The 17,639-nt window shown below is 38.3% G+C and overlaps 1 protein-coding gene across 1 annotated transcript in view; it reads left to right on the top strand.

The window, feature by feature from the left end:
• The window catches only part of vegfc (vascular endothelial growth factor c), a 64,270-nt gene that overhangs the window by 34,639 nt on the left and 11,992 nt on the right, over nt 1-17,639 (top strand). The gene's annotated exons all lie outside the window — the stretch shown is intronic.

Raw genomic sequence — 17,639 nt, forward strand, 5'->3', positions numbered from 1 at the left:
CACATTTTGCTCCACACTCCTGAAGTGTGCTTTGGCTCTTGGAGCTCTCGCTGGAGTCGGGCTCAGATGGATGTGTGTGTTTTGGATGGCGAAGGGCTCAGTGGCGCACGGTAGCACAACACAATAGAGCGGCCTGCTGTTCCTGTAGCCTCACGCAACACTTCTTGAAAGAAACTTCCAGTCAGGCTTATAATGAAGTTACCATACAGATACGGAGACTTCATTTGGCAACACTAACGCCATTTGCTCTCTGACTTTCAAAGCTTCCTGAGGGTGCTTTCACACCCATTAGTCCATTCCGAGAACAAAATCAAAGTGAAATTGAAACCTTAGGTTTGGTTTGTTGGCTGTTTTGTTTGCACAAAAAAGCCAAAAAAAATGGCTGCGGGAGTAAAAACCATAATCGTAAAATTCTTTCTTTTATTCGTCAGTAATATGGAAAGCAAAAAAAGACCAACAGGCATAAAATAACCTTAGCACACAGAACCCACAGTCAGCAGTCAGGGAATGTTTGACGATTTCCATTAATCACTAGTTTAATACACTTTGTGCAGCAGAAAACACAATCCCTTAACAACCCGTTATTCTCTTGAGTGTTTTCGCTGAATGAACAAAAATTAGTGGACACTTTTATGTTTTATGAACATCCCATTCCACGATTAGTCCTTATTTTCTGTTATAATAACCTCCACTGTTCTGGGAAGATGTTCCACTAGATTTTGGAGTGTTCATGTGGTGCATTCTGCTGCATTCATAGGCATTGGATGGCATATAAAAGGCAGACCTGCAGAAGCAATCATCAGTAGTACAGCCTTTGCTTAGCATGGTTTTGGAATCATCCTGATTCACAGAGAGTTGTCTAAGAAAGATAAGATTGTCGTGTATTGATACCACAGAGAGATGCAAGTGCAGGTTCTGCAGTTTTAATGAAAAACAGGAAGACAAATCCAAATAGAACAAGCAAGAACATGACCATAAAACAGGCAACGTTCAGGGAATCAACAAACAGAATGAACTGCTTTTGGCATGGTTGAAAATAAAGACAGGAACAAGTCAGTAAAGGTGTATCAATTCATTAAATTGCCCGAGCAGGTAGGACATTTAGGAGACAAGATGAGAGAGGCGTGATTGACACGGGTTGGTCATGTGCAAAGTAGGGACATGGGGTAAATTGGTAGAAGAACTCTGAGAATTAAGCCACCAGGCAGGAGGAAAAGTGGAAGGATAAAGAGAGAGGTCAAATTTTAAACTTTTTAAGACATTTAAGAATGAAATGTAAGACTTACATCACAACATCAAAAACACACAAATACTTTGTTGGCAATTTATTCCTAACCAATTACTAAATACATATTTTTTTCAACTTCCTATAGCTGAAAATTTTTTTGTCTGTGGTACAATCCAAGAGAGATTCGTGGCAATAACAGAAAGCTGACTGGCTGCTGCATGTTGGTATCATTTGTAGTCGTAATACAGAGAATTATACTGTATTTGAACTAGCGAAAGAGAGAACTACAACACCATGGAAACGAACAAAAAAAAACTTTAAAGGGTGCATTCCATCGGTGTTACATGGACATCAGAAAATGAAGACCTATTTTAAATGATTGGAGATGTAGAACAGTGAATTTAAAACTAAAAAGTTTTACATTTTAGACTTTTATTTTGGCAACAGCAAAAACCCAACATTAGGTGTCTACAATATGAAACAGGACAGCGCAAGACAGATGTACAAAATAGACCAAATTTCCCCAACCACTGTACTGTACATTCTGTTGTCTGGCGATTGTATACATGAACACAGTTCTCTGGTGCCAGTGTACTTTGAAAATTGGGGCTAAACACGTGAAAAGCACCATTTCGGATGCGAAGTGGCCGCTGCTGCTACTGCCACGCTGCCACCTTGATTGTGAGTGGTGGATGGAGTGCAAGCTATCTGGGATTTGGATCTGGGATCTGGGTCAGATGTATTTGTAGGTGAGATTTGGAGCCATGTTGTAGCTGAGACCTGACAAAAATACAGTAACCGCAGTTTAAAACTAAGTGCACTGCCATTTGCAATGGCAATTTGAGCTCGCATTCATCTCACAATAATTGTAGCACTGGTGCATAAGTAAAAGTAATAAACTTTAGATACCCGACACCCGATTTGGCTGTCCGAACACATTTACAGTAGACGTTGTGTAAATGTTTATTCTCTCGAAAACATTTCAGGACCATTCTCTGCTCTGTGGGACTTTCTAAAAACCTTGTTTCGATCAGATTAGATGGAAACCATGAGTTATCCCGATGTAAATCTTAATTGTAAAAAGTCGCAGCCGAAATCCATGGAGCATATTATGTAACCAGCAACAATCCGACTGTAAAAGACTATAATTCACGAGAACGGTGCACGCTGATGTCTTAAAAGCATACGATATCAAACACATGATCATTGTTACCCGGTCAGCCTCAGGTCATTTCCTGAACATTTTACCATGACCCGGTTGGTCAATACAGATGTATTAAAGACGTCATTCTCCATATTTTCTTGGAAAACCGTAAAGAAAGTTTTCTCGTCACTTACATTGAACTTGACACCTGCCATTTTGATATTTTGAGTATGAACATCAGCTCGGGTTCCCACACCAGACAGACGCTCATGTCAAATGCCTTCATTTATTGTATAAACAGTATACTTACAAGAACAATCTAGCTCAAGGAGTTCACGTTGAGTTTGCTATTTTTAGAAGTAACTATAGCTACATAAAGTATGATCTTCAGGTAATGGCTACAATGGATGAATGAAAATGTTTCCTCTGAGGATCTAACTTTGGATTCTTTTATGGTTTTTGAGAGACACATGCAGGCATTCTTTATGTCTAGGCAACAAGCTGGATTATTTAATGAAAAATATCGTAACAAATATGTAAATGTACAGACTTTATTTTTATTGAAAAATCCCCCCCTCTGCATAAAAAACGTTTCTAGGTTACGTATGTAACCCTAGTTCCCTGAGGAACGTTCCCAAAGCGTTCTGACACAGCTCGAGTTCCTGATAGGGAACAGCTTTACACACCCTGGACAGTTTGTTTCTCCAAACATTCACCTGAAAACTTTGCCGTGCCTCTTGTAAAGCCTGCCAGAGGTGTTTTTCGCGAACCTTGTGATCCAGTTTATCCCAGAGCAGTTCAATAGGATTTAGGTGCTGTGACTGGGCAGACCGTTCCTTGATAGTCAACACTCCAGACGACTGTTTTCTCTGTAAATAACGCTACAGATCTCGGACGTACACATCGACTCATCGCCTTGTTGCATCGTGAAGTCGGTTCCAATGAGCAGCAGTCAGGATGGAACTGCATGGTGCATGTTGATGTATGGAATGGGAGTCATGTTGGTTCAGGATTCCTTTTACTTTCCAGAACCTTCCCTGCTCCAAAACAACCTCAAACCCTTAAGCATGTTTGTCTGTGGGGGTGAGACAATCTGCTAACAGTCTTCTCTCCTGTTCTCAAACTTACACAAGTTCTTCTGTTAAAGTCAAACTTGTCCCATTTGGACATTCTCAAAAACCATAAAAGACAAGATGTTTCCACACTTTTTTGTCAAGGCTAAAAGAGAGGTCGAGTCGAAGCGAGCTTCTTCGTTCAAACTAAAATGTGCGCACTGAAAATTTCAATTGATGTCCGTGTCTTTTCCTGATGGTAAATAGGAATCCTGCTTACTCTTTTTCCACAAAAACAAACACTAATCCTGTTCTCTTGGCAAGCCAATTCCCCGGCAAGAAAAAAACAAAAACACTAAGACATTACACAAGTTGCATCTGACAAACAATAATGTAGCCTGAGGAACAGCTATCATGTGTTTTGTATCTCCAGCTCTTTTTGAAGCACTGCTCTTCACAATCCTGTTCGTTAGTGAGCGCCTTCAAAAGTGTTTACCAACTGGTATCTCCGTGGAGTGTAATGGATTAGCCTTGGAGCCTGTGCGTGACATACGTCAGCACGCGGAGAAAAGGCCTCTCAATGCTATTGTAAGGATAAGAAAAGCCTTTGCGTCCTTGTAGTTAGCCAAGCGGAGGCTGATTGATCCCACATGGGCAAACCAGCGAATGCCTCTGCAGAGACGAGCAGTTCACCTCAGGGAAATGCAGAAGGATGTTTACAGTGGCAGTGTCATCACATAAGCTTTTCTTTGTCCAACAGGAATCTTCCAGAGAGTCTACATTGGTCTCGGTTTGTGTGCTTTTTATAAAAAATGTACTATACGAAACGTGCCTGAAAGCCTGTAACATAAACTTAGAGCTTGTACTTTGCTTCTTTGTGAAGAGTGTTGTTTTGTGTTAAAAAATAAACTTGTCAGTGTGTGGTTTGGATATGGAACAGGGATAGCTGATATTATTAGCCTTTGTTAAAACAGTTCACATTATAAGAATAGTATACGCAAACTACCGTATGAAGCTAGCAAAAAATTTAAACATTTAGCTAGCTAGCATGTATATCTTAATTCTTGTACACGGGTAGAATAAAATGAGGAATGTTTTATTACAAGAGAATAGTGAACAAATTTAAAACAAACTTAAACCAGGCAACTGGCAAACAGCGCAGTCAAACATGCGACAAACACCAATAAAACACCATTAAATAAATGAATGAATATGACTTGGAAAACAACTATGAACAATTACGCATAAGTGATGCGTGAAATTTCGTTCATTTTGAATGAGTCTAATGTGATTCGTTCATTTTCTACCTACAGTATTTCACAAAAGTGAGTGCACCTCTCACTGTCAGCAACTATTTTATTATATATTCTTAAGGGACAATACTATAAAAATGAAATTTGGATATATTTTTAAGAATCAATGTGCAGCTTTTATAGCAGTACAATTTACTGACCTTTAAAAATAACTCAACATGCAGCCATTATTGTCTACTTATGCATTACTTCACAATGGGTATACAGTGCTGTGAAAAAGTATTTGCTCGGATTTTTCTCTTACTTTCACATATTTGTCACACTTAAATTATTCAAATTACGACTGAATCGATTTAATTTTTATATTTCACAGAGATAATAAAATGTTGCATTTATTTATTAAGCGAAAACAGCTTTGGTTTCCAAAATGCTTTAATGGCACAATGCTTTTTATATTTTTTACCTAAATTTACCATGGAGACATTTCATTTCCATCCTGATGATAAATTTAGGAGCTGACCCGATCTGCGTTCTGTTGAATTCCTTATATTTCAATATTCCTCCAGGATCTTCGGATCTTTTCTTTCAATAGCTCATGTCAGCACGGGAGATGAAAAGAGTGAGAAAAAGAGAAAGGGAAGAGACGTAGTCCCTCTGTGAGTCTCCTCTCTCTATGCTACGCTTAAGAAGAAGCAGATGTGACTGGGATACTTGCATTGAAATTCTCCTACATGTTTTGCTTTGCTGAACACAGATTTTTTTTCTTTTCTTCCTTTTCTCTTGTTAAGTGAAGTCTTTTATCACTAGCTAGTGGTGTTAGCACATGAACCACACCCTGAAGGCATTGTTCAGGTGCCAGAAGCTAAAGTTCTTCACAATACATAGTTTAAATGCCAATATTAGTTAACAGAAGAGCTAACAATTCTATGCTAATGTCCCTCTTTGCTTGGTTTCAATATCATATTCCACTGAAGAATACAGTAAGACTTTCTGTACAGATGTTCATTTGAGTCTCCAGCATTAGCATTGACCCACACAATGACTCAGGAATACAGGTTGCATTTGATCTCAATCACTGCACCTCAACTATGTTTAACTGTAATAAATAGACTTTCGGTGCCACCCAGATAAGGATGGGTTCCCTCTTAAGTTTGGTTCCTCACAAGGTTATTTCCTATGCCATCTCAAGGAGTCACACTTGACTGTCGACATAGAAAAAGTCCTATACATTGACACACAGTGAAATTCTTTCTTCCCATATCCCAGCTTGTTAGGAAGCTGTGGTCAGAGTGCAGGGTCAGCCATGATACAGCACCCCTAGAGAGAGTTAAGGGCCCAGCAGTGGCAGCTCTGAGGTACTGCGACTTGAACCTCCAACCTTCTTGACCCTTAACCACTGACCTACCATAGAAGATTGTGTGTGCTGTATCTTATAGCTATTTAATAAATGTCTTCGCCAAACAGTTCTGACCAGTCAATCTGTTGGATTGGACCACACGGTCCAGCCTTCGCTCCCCACATGCATCAGTGAGCCTCGGCCGCTCACGACCCTGTCCCCGGATCACCACTGTTCCTTCCTTGCAGCACTTTTGATAGATACTGACCAGGAACATCTCACAAGAGCTGCAGTTTTAGAGACGCTCTGACCAAGTCGTCTAGACGTCACAATTAGTCAAACTCGCTCAAATCCTTACGCTCGCCCATTTTTCCTGCTTCTAACATCAACTGTGAGGACAAAACGTTCACTTGTTGCCTAATAAATAAATCCACCCACTAACAGGTGCCATGATGAAGAGATCATCAATGTTCTTCACTTCACAGCTCATAATGTTATAATGTTAAAACCACAATAGTTTTAACCACAAGGCACTAACATTTAAAAAAATAAAATGAAATCTTCAGCTGACTGTTTTTTTCTATACTATTTTTAAAAGTTGTCTAGCTTTTCCTGCATCTTAAAGAAAATAGATTTGAATGATGAATAGATTCATAGGAGGATTTAATGGAACGCTGACTGCACCTCTGTACATCAATACCTGACTTTACTAACACCAGATTAGTAAAAATCATAAATATCCTGAGTTAGTGGAGCATCTTTTCAGAAGAGTGGAGGTTTTTATAACAGGAAAGGGGGATTAAATGTAGAATGAGATGTTCAAAAATGACACACCAAACTTATGGTCAGGTGTCCACAAAAATTTCATACTGTAATATGCTTTGTGGATTGCATTTAGACTTAAAAAAGAGATCTTAAAGACATTCCACAATTTTGAAGCATTTTTTCTACATTGTCCAGTCAGGAGCTTTATTTAGCTGTAAGGTACAGTATGAATATGCTTCCAAAACCCTTTATAAACCAGTGTACTGGACATCAAGGCCGGATTTGACAGTCAGTCAGTGCTTACAGGGTATTTCACCTTACGTCTGCTTTTTCTTTTCCTTTCCTTGCTTCTCTTTTGTTTTATTGAGGATATTCACCTGAAGTCACATTCATCTCTACACGCATATCTTCATGCTTGCTTTTACAAAACCCAGGCATCTTCAGCCTGACACTGCTAATGGTTTCCATTCACCACACTCTTGCACAAGAGCAACTTGGACCCCTAATAGTGCAAATTCTAAAAATGGCATTACAACACCACTGAGTCATTGAGGTTCCTTTCTGAGGAATCTTAATTCGCTCGGATTTGAGCAACTTTTCATCCCCCTCATATAGCATACGGACGTTTGGACGCGTGTACGTGCGTAATCCGGCAGATGTAAATCGCCAAACTGAGAGGTTCTTGCGAAGGGCAGAACTCTAGGCAGCCTGTAGCAAGGAATGAGATGCAGCCCTAATCCCTACCATATGAGCCGTCTGTACAAAGCCATCCAGAGAAGATGCTTGATCCTATCTCTGCTCGCCGGTCTTCAGCAGTAAAATGGCATTAAAAACATACGCTCCAAATTAGCTCGGCTTATAGATCTTCTTTTGGACACCTTGCCGCTCTAAGCGGAATCGTATGTTTCGCGTTACGCAAGGTGCGAGTGCACATGTTAGTCATCAGATAAGCCGTTCTCCACCTCGCCTAGCCTGTGTCATAAGTCTTCGTTTCAGTTTTTTTTTAGCTCACGGCTGCATAGGAATGCATCGTGTTATTAAAGCATGTGGAAATTCGAAACATGTTGCAAGTTTTGCCACGTGTGGCCCACGGCTGTGGCCCACACTGACAATTTGTTTTACTCCATGGCACATAGCGTCGGCCGTCTGGTCCTGTTTTTTTCTGCATCAGAGATTTTTGACTTTAATTACGTCCATGTCAGTTCGTTGCACTTGGAGTCAGTTTGTTGCGAAAACCAAAAGATCCTCGGTGATGAAATGGGAGTGAACAACAGGTTTCACGAAGCAGGCCAAGTAAAATCCATGCAGGTTTGGAATTCAGGGTTTATTTCCATCAGTTAGCACAAACTAATGCAATTAAGGCAAATTAGATTTTATATAATATATAAACTGATTGTCTTTTTTCAAGATTCCACATGAACATAACACTGGAATCCAGTTTTTAAGAATTCAGAAAATAACTGATTGCATACTCAAGTGTGTGTGGTTAATGTCTGGATTCTGATTGGTTATATTTCATTATATACACTATAAAGAGAAAAGTATTACATACCAAAATTTTTCAGCTATATGTGGTTCTTTCCCAAAATATTAACACAAATTTGTTAGCACAATTGTACAGGGTGTCTTGAACTAGGAGACCTAAACCTGTACCAGCATGCCAATGCTCAATCCTGTGCACAAAGCCAGCTCCATGAAGATCTGCTTAACATGGGTTAAAGGTAGAAGATCTTATGTAGCCTGCTATAGAGCTCTGATTCAATTGTAGCTTATTCCTCCATGTTTTTAGAAGAAGTCTTCAGTGTCGGCTCTTTATAATTTTCAGTAACGTTTTTGCCATTTCTCAGATAGCACAGATAGCTGCATTCTACTGTCTGATTCAACTCATTTATATCTAGCATAAGAGATAACCAGAACCTGCTTCGAAGAAATTCTAGAACATTAACCGAAGCTATAAATGAATTAAAAGTATGATGTCATATTTAAAAAAAAAACCCAGAAAACAATAAATTGTGACTGTTGGGAAGTTTAACGAGAGAATAAACCTCTTTCCAATGTTATAGATTGTTATAACAAAATGATCTTGATGACCACACCATTGTTGATTTCTTTCTTAAGACAAAATGGCCCACATGTTTTTATCTTTATATTAATCATTGTTTGAGACGTAGCTACTCTATCTCTCAGCTGCCTAGCAACAGTTCTGGCAAATTTAGCCACATACAGTATACAAATGGTGGGAATTTTACGTTACGTCTCATTTATTTGTATGATTTGTTGTAATTCTTCTACATTGTGTGCATCAAAAAATGTAGCTAGCAAGAAATATCATGAACCTTTCTTATTAGCTAGTGTGCATATTTTCCGAGTGACTAGCAACTGATTTTTAGTTCTTTTAGGTGCAGTGGTGCTTCAAAGTCTGAGAACCTTTTAGAAATTGTTATATTTCTACAGAAATTTTACCTTTAGAGTAACCTTTTCCACCCTTAAAAGCAACAACTTCAGAAATCTCTTTTGTTTATGACATGATACATTCTCACAAACACATGTTGTGAAGATTAGACTATGATAGATCCCTGTTCTTTAAATAAAACAGGGCATTTACTTACACTTGATATTCATCCCATTGATTGAAAACAGATGGACTTTAATTTGACACTCAAATTAACTGCCAATTGTAAAGGGTCACATACTTTTGCCATATATGTATCATTTTTTCTTTCAATAAATATATGACCACGTATAATTGTTGGGTTTTTTGGGGGGGTTTTGGGACACTTTTAGGATTTGTGCAAAAGTTTGGCGATGTTTTGAGTCAAAATTAATGTGGAAACAGAAAATTTCACAAGGGTTCACAAACTTTCAAGCATCACTGCTCAAGTATTAGCTCAAATTCATAAAAGTTTAAGTTTTATAAACTGAATAAGATGTAAACAAGTTTTATTAGGACTTAAGAAACAATACAGGAAGTAGATTATGTGCAACATGGATTTATAATGATTGTGTGTATCGTCTCGCAACAATTTCTCTGGCACTCAAAGTAACAGGTAGCTGACTGGAATTTTCCCTTCGGCCAACGTATATGTTGTGGAAACATCTTCACATATACTGGATCCTAATAGTGCTTCACTGTTGTATTATAATCGCCATTTCAAAGACATGAGTGTGTATAAGACTGCAGGCTCTGCTCGGAAAGCTTTGATGGTGTGACCTCACATGAGTGCCTGTTCCAGGCGGGTCATACATCAGCCGTGCTGTTGGAGGTGCTGATTGGACGCTCGGGGCAGGGACGGACAGATAGGACCGGAGAATAGAAGTGAAAGCTACACATGAAGGCAGGCGTGCTTTAGAAGTTTACTCCTCGCCCTGCCCTGGGGTCGTGCCAACTGGCCCTGACCTTTGACCTTGTAGTAAAGGGAGATTAATGAGGGTGAACCTGTAACTCGAGCTGTAACATCCGACCCCGGTCTCTGCAGGGTGTAAGTCTTTAGTACAAACACACTTTCACACACGTGGTGCTAAGCATCAGGAGGCAGGAGTGAACTTCAATTTAATCTGCAATAAAAGATAAATAGCAGATTTTTGTATGTAATGTTAGTATTATTGAGTGTGTATCAACCATATCATCCATTTTTTGCATCAGAAATAATAATTTACGCAAAATGCTGTAAACAAGATAAAAACCATAATAATCATATGTGCTCAGTCCACATTTAGTCACCATTTGCAGTTATAAGAAGCTCCAATCTTCTGGGAAGATCACTCGATTTTACCTTCAGACACAAGGGTGTTAGTAAAGTCAGGTAGTAATGTAGGTGAGAAGGTGAGGAGGTCTGGAGTTCAGTCAGAGTTTACATTCATCCCAAAGGTGTTCAGTAGTTCCGGAGCTCCAAAAGCAGGAGATCTTCCACTCCAACTCATGTAGAGCAGATCTTCTTGGAGCTGGCTTTGTGCACAGGGGCATTATCATTTTGAAAGCAGTCTCCTAGTTCAAGTGAAGGATAAATGTCATGCTACCACATTCAAAGATACATTGGTGTGCCTGCAAATTTGTGGTAATAATTTGTGGATGAACCACATATGGCTTGGCGTGTCCCAATCAATTTTTTTCCATATAGTGTATACAAATCTATATAAATATCATAAATAATATATACATGTATCTACATATACACAATCTTTTTTTTTTCGAGCGCATGTCAGTTATAATCATTTCCAGATTCCCGGTTTGACTTACCATTATAAGATTTTACGATACAAAAAATTGTACAAAAAGTTTTTTTGCTACATTTTTTTTTTTGTACTATACGTTGGGATGTCAGGATGTACTCTTCTCCCACCATGTGAGATGCCTTACTCTTGATAGCGTTTGTTTCAGTTGTCTCTGTTTTTGGTGTTTTTGTTGTTTAAAAGCCCAATTTTAGCTCGTGCCTCTCTCCTTTTTATCAGACCAAACCAGACCAGAATGTCATGAGTTCAAATTCCAGCACCATCAAACCAAGCTGCCAATGCCAGGCCCTTTAGCAAGGCCCTTAAACCTCCACTTCTCAGTCACGCTGCATAAGGGCAATTGGCATGAATGTAAATGAAATTGAGAAAAAAAAAATTTTAAGGGGAAAAAATTTGTATTTATTTATATATATAATATATTGTACAGTGGTCTACCAAAACTCACTGGGGTTACGTTCAAAGAACCCCCGCGAGTTCCGAAGACTCCCAATGCCATTATGGTACCTTAGGAAATAAATCTACACATTATGTCACTTTATAAACTTAATAATATATATTATTTGACTAAATACAAAGTTTAAAATGTTATTCCTAACGTTCCTGAACATTCCCACATATTTCACAATAATCCGCAACTTGCATTATCAAGGTCCCAAATGAGAACCCTCGAATTTTTCGAGCCGCAAATTCCGAACTGTGAATCATCAAAGGTTGACTGTAACTGTTATATTTATATATAAGACGCTTCATATTGAATGGAACACAGGAAAAGAACTTCAGACTCCACCCTGCTTGTTTACTTCCTCAAAAAAATTACTCCACCATTTTTACTACTGTTTTGTTGCATTCGATTCCTTCCTTTTTTTGTTGCGAGGTAAAGCTCTGTTTTCTCTCTTGGGAGCTGTTTTCCTTTTTCCTTTTTTTTATTACTTGGAGTGAAAGGATGTTACCACATGTAGACGTTCATTAAAGATTTAAAAACACTGTCGTTAAATCCGCCCAGACTGCTCGTGTTTAAATGCTCTTAGCGAGGTCGCGTCCAAGTCTTTTATTTGCGCGAGCCGTGCAAACAGCATTCACAAATCTCAGGTCCCGAAACTACAATGCACTACTGATCCGTGACGTCATAAATAAGACAGCAAAAAGAGGGAGGCTTGATGTCTGAACCGCAAATAGCACTCATTGTTGCTTTATTATTACCTCAAGGGCACAAACGTCTACAGTTTTACAGACGAGAAAAAAATTTCTCGTACTAAAACTGGTCACACATTGTGTTGTACAGGAAACTCTCCCGTATAATTTATCAATCGTTCTTTTCGATAAATATTTAGGAAAGATTTTATTTTGGTCAGGGTTATGAAGGAGTTTTAGCCTTGCTTAGGAACACTCGGTGTGGGGTTGGAGCACAACAACTGATTGATTTCTATTATTATGATCATGAGCCCAAAACCTTCTTTTCAACTACATCAAAAAAATCACATAATTAAGGTCATGTGTGTTGTGGCGAGTTCAAGTCTGGAGTTTCTTTATCATTTATTCCTCTCTAAATGTTCTGCTTGCTGTTGAAGTGATGCTGAACTGTATGATGGTGATCAGTAGATACACCAAGCGCTAATCAAAACAAGTTCTTAAAGAAACGTGCGCTCGACCCTGATTGGTGACTCGCTGCGTGTTCGACCGTTTTTTTTTTTTTTCCCAAGACACGACTGATTTCACAAAATGTAGATAAGTAAAAAGTAAAATATTTAACTTTGAAATTTAGTGAAGTTAAATTAAAAGTCTTCTCAAACTGAAATACCTCAGTAAAGTACAGATACTTCAGTACAGTAACGAATTACATTTACTTTGTTTCTGTCCACAACTGTTGATCTAAACACCAAAATGGAATTGAAATCTTATATTTTTTGGAAAAAGGATATCAAATAGTAAAAGTTTCAGAAAAATTAAAAATGATAAGAATTGACTCATGCTGTTGATGTGCTATAACCTGAAATGAGGTAGATTTTAAATAGAAATCACCTATTGGAAGCTGTGAAACTTTTACATAACAACAAAAGAGATTTCTGTACAATGTTATGTTTTATTAATAGCTTATTTTTATGTTCCAGTACAAAATCTGTTAACTGTACATTGTAAAACACGCACATATATTTCCAAATAAACAATTATTTATATATTTAAATCAACGTACCATATGAATTATTTATTTAATAGACAGTTTAGGTAGTTCTCTGTGTAAACCTCAGTCCTCCACTCTATTAACTGAGCTATAAAAATGCTCTGACTGGGGACCCTGGCAGCACACGTGAACATGGATTAAGAAAGTAATGTAACATGTCTAACCAGTAAACAAAAAACTTTAGAAAAAACAACACTCAGGATAAAAATATGCATAGTTGTAGTAGAAACGATCTGCGTCAACCAACAGCCATATTCCATACACATACGTATGTCCTGCTAATGATGATTTATATCAATTACACACAAGAGTTCTGCCCAAGAAAGCAGATTGTATAAGAAGTCTACGGATGTTGTGGTATTACAGCTCAGAACAATGAAGATCTGCTTTACATGGTTTGGAGAAGAAGATCTCCTGCTATAGATTTCTGACCTCAACCCTATTGAACACCTTTGGGATGAATCAGAACTGTGAACGCGTTCACCACTTAGTTACCATAAACACACGTTCGAACTGCTATTCATTCCAACAGCTTTGGATTAAAGTCTTCATTAGTAAACAGTTAAAAAATGTATCAACATACTGTAGACTTCATGATGAAACTATAATGAATGAATATCCAGAAATTATATTCTTAATCCAGTGCTTTCTGTAAAGCTTCTTTGTCGATGTTAATTGTTTAAAGTACTATGAGGTGATATCAAAATGTTTCGCTCTGTTTACAAGAAAGTACATGATTTATCTACATTCACGCAACGGTGTCAAGATGACCTTCGAGCTGGATCTTCATCTTCAAGAAGAAGGCGAAGTGTCAAGGAGTCAAATCTGGCGAGTAGGGTGGGTACGGAAGTGAGATCATGTGGATTGCTCACCGACGATCATCATGCACAAGTTGCCGAATGGTTTCAACGTTTTTAGGGGTTGAACAGGTTAAAGGTCTTCCTGATCTCATGTAGTTTTCCATGTGCTGCTCTAAACACCTCGAAGACAAGACTCGTATGTCATGTCAAATGTCTCTGTGGCAGATTCGCCCCGTTTCCTGCAGAATTTCATGTTTTCTCTTTGCTCTAACTTGCTGTTCGTGATGAAATCGCAGACGTGGTAATGCACATGGTCAGAAAGCACCAGTTACATCATTAGTCACAAAACGTTTTGATACCACCTCGTATATTAAAAAAGCTTGAATGTGACTCTAAGTAGAGTCGACAAACCGAGTTTCTGAAAAAGAAACTGGGTTTGTCGACTCTACTTAGAGTCACATTAAAGCTTTGAATCATTTCTGCCAATTCTGAGTAATATTCATGTATTTGTATACAAGCTGTTTCCTATTTTTTTGCACTTTCTCTCTGTCAGGCCCTATAGAGGAACTCATAGCTCAACCTTTCGCCCCGTGGACCCACTTGAGTGCAGCGCCTTCGAGAGCAAATGCAGTGATTGATCGTACACGCTCGCATATTCATTACCATAAAGTTATCACCTCGCTGCTTTTTCCCCTGAATTCCACACCGACACTCCCCGTGGAAGTGCATTAAATCACAAGGCTGCAGTCGGGGGTCTGGAGATGTGTTTCTCCTTGTTCTCCATTGTTATTGGCCATGATGGATAAAGCTGTGGAGTTATATAGCAGTCTTTGGAATACATAAGCATGTTTCACGCATATTTCGGGGGTTGAGTAAGGTGTTGTAGAGCTGCTTAAGGGAAATCTGGAACATCTGGATTTACCTCTTATGAACCGAACAGTAACAGTAATAAGTCTTACTTAGCGAAGAAATGTACAGATTAGATCTTAATTTTTTTCAGTTAGGTAAATGTTGTTCATGAAATCGACCCATGAAGGATGACATGTCTAGCACGGCTTTTTGTTTCTGGCTTTGAAGCAAAGTTATGTAAAGCAAAGCACCAGATTACACTGCTTATTTGTTGCTATTTTAGCAGCTATAGCACTACATGTGGAAAATTAATTTACATTTATATCCTACTATTAGCCAGGATAAATTGGAACAATGGTAGCTCAGTGGTAAAGGCTCTGGGTTACTGATTGGAAGGTCGGAGGTTTAAGTTCTAGTATTGCCAAGCTGCCACATCTGGGCCCCTGAGCATGGCCCTTAACCCTTCGTGCTCCATGTATGCTTCATCATGGCTGACCCTGCGCTCTGACTCCAGCTTACCAAGATCTGTGAAGCATGGGTGATTTGAGGATTCGAACTCATGACCTCCTGATCGAAAGCTCAAAATCTTGCACCTATTCCCCAGCATTCCCATCGCTTTGGTACAGACAATGGGGAAAAAAAACGTACCTCTTTGGCCCACTTTGGACCTCCAAAGTGGGCCATATTTTCCCGTATTTTTCTCTAAGCAAAGTTGTATACAAATGTATTTCTAGGTGTCTGGTTTGTTATACCTCATTACATATTCTACTTCCATTTTGCACATCTAAATATATATTTTTAATGATAAATACCTCTTAATTATTATATATTTTCTCATATCTTCTCTTGTTTTCTTTATTTTCTCATATTTCCTATTTCTAATTTCTCTCAACTAATGTTTTGGGCATAAAACTTTGCTTGTGACAAAAATCTTGTAATAACTGTTAAGTTCTGATTTCTGATTGGTCATCGAGTGTTGATTAATTTTCTAAAACAGCAGCTCTGAGAGTAGTGCAGATACAAGTTACAGGTTTATTCCAATTCCCTCGTTTTAAAATCTTTCTTTTCCTATAGTTCCAAACCCCAAGGCAGCTGTCAATCATTTGGGATTAAAATATTAGTTGGTTCAGGTGCCATTTTTACTTGGGGGGGAAACAACGACTGATCTTTTGGTGAGTTTTTAGCAAAACTCTTGCGTAAAAAGCACAAAGGTTGGCAGGGCTGCAGTTCAATCTCTACCAGATGTTTCGATCTGTCAGTTTCGTGCCAATGAAATGCTGAAGAGAAGGTTTCCATGAATCGAAGTTGACTCGGAAGTGACCTAGTCCTGCAGTTCTGCTTTTCCAGGCCACATGATTTGTATGCTCCATATCATTTTTATTGCCTGAATACAACAGAAAGAAAAAAAAAACTTGATGCAACGAAGGGCTGTGCAGACATGTGGTCTCGCTTTTCCATCCGGGTACATTTTTGATCAAGAAGATGCCAGAAGAAAATTTGTTTAAGGTGAAAGTAATTGCTCTTACCACCCAGTAGGTGCAGACAGGCTTCATATGGCTGGAGATGGAGATCAAGATTTATGGTTAGACGGATGTACGGATGGACGGATGGATGGATTGAGATAACCCAGCTAGGACATCTCTGTTTTTAGAAGTAGGGTTTTACTAGGTGTCTGAATTATTGGGCAACCACAAGCCACCAGTACAGATACAGTGCATTATGAAAGCTATTAAATGTCTAAGTAGTAAACTCTACTTGAGGATTAAACCCTATTGCATTGTTAGTGTTGGCTACTTACACAAAATTGTTTTGGCGACCAACAAAGCAGGAGAAATTCCTGGATCAACATTTCTTTAAATCCGTATTTTGGCTTGAACTAGAATTGTAGTATTTGTTGTTGCAAGACTGCACGCTGCACGGAGAGCGCTATCTAATACTTAATGTTAATATTTTATAATTATATAAATCTATATATTAATTTATTTTTCACATTTTTGTTACATTTTTATCCAGTATCTATTTTAATATCAATCGGTTGATTAATCGGTTATGGGCAAGTACGATCCAATCCTGCTATCGGTATCAGTAAAATCCACTATTGGTCGACCTCTAGTAATTTATATGCATAACTAGGAAGCATTAGTCCAACTTATCTCTTCAGTACCCTCCTGTGCCCAAAGGGTTTTACTAAAAAATCTACATCTGTAGTAAAGTTTTTCTTTTTAGCAGCCTTTTTGGTGACGCTTCCAACTAGGCTTTTTATGGGGCAACACTTAGCTGAGATCTCAAACAACAAGGCAGTTGGCTTTTTCTGAAAGATGAATGAGACATTTTTAATATAGATGTTAGGTTGAAATATTAGGCAGTAGTTTCTATTTAAACTTAATTTTTTTTTAAGCTTGAACTTGAAAGAATCCTTAAGTAACTAATTGAATGCTAATGTTAAATTAGCTAATGTTTGCTACATAGGTGAATGCAGAACTGAATAAAGGCACTGATTTCATACATTTGCATAGAAATGTAAGTTTGTAAGCTCGTAGGTTCAAATAACAGCTTTGCCATAGCAGCTACTGCTGGGCTCTTGAACAATGAGATGAATGTAAGTTGCTCTGGATAAGGGGGTCTAATAAATGCTATCAATGTAAATGTGTTTAAGCTTTTTTTTGACAGTAGGAAATGAATTTGTGAAGTTTAATGAGTTGCAGGCACACTTTGATGGCATCACGATGCAGTCCGAAAGAAGAGTTATTGTTTCATGTTCACCAAACTTATTGTGAACATGGCTAGGAATAACCACGTTGTT

This window comes from Silurus meridionalis, chromosome 2 (assembly GCF_014805685.1).
Source record: "Silurus meridionalis isolate SWU-2019-XX chromosome 2, ASM1480568v1, whole genome shotgun sequence".
Lineage (NCBI taxonomy): Eukaryota > Metazoa > Chordata > Actinopteri > Siluriformes > Siluridae > Silurus > Silurus meridionalis.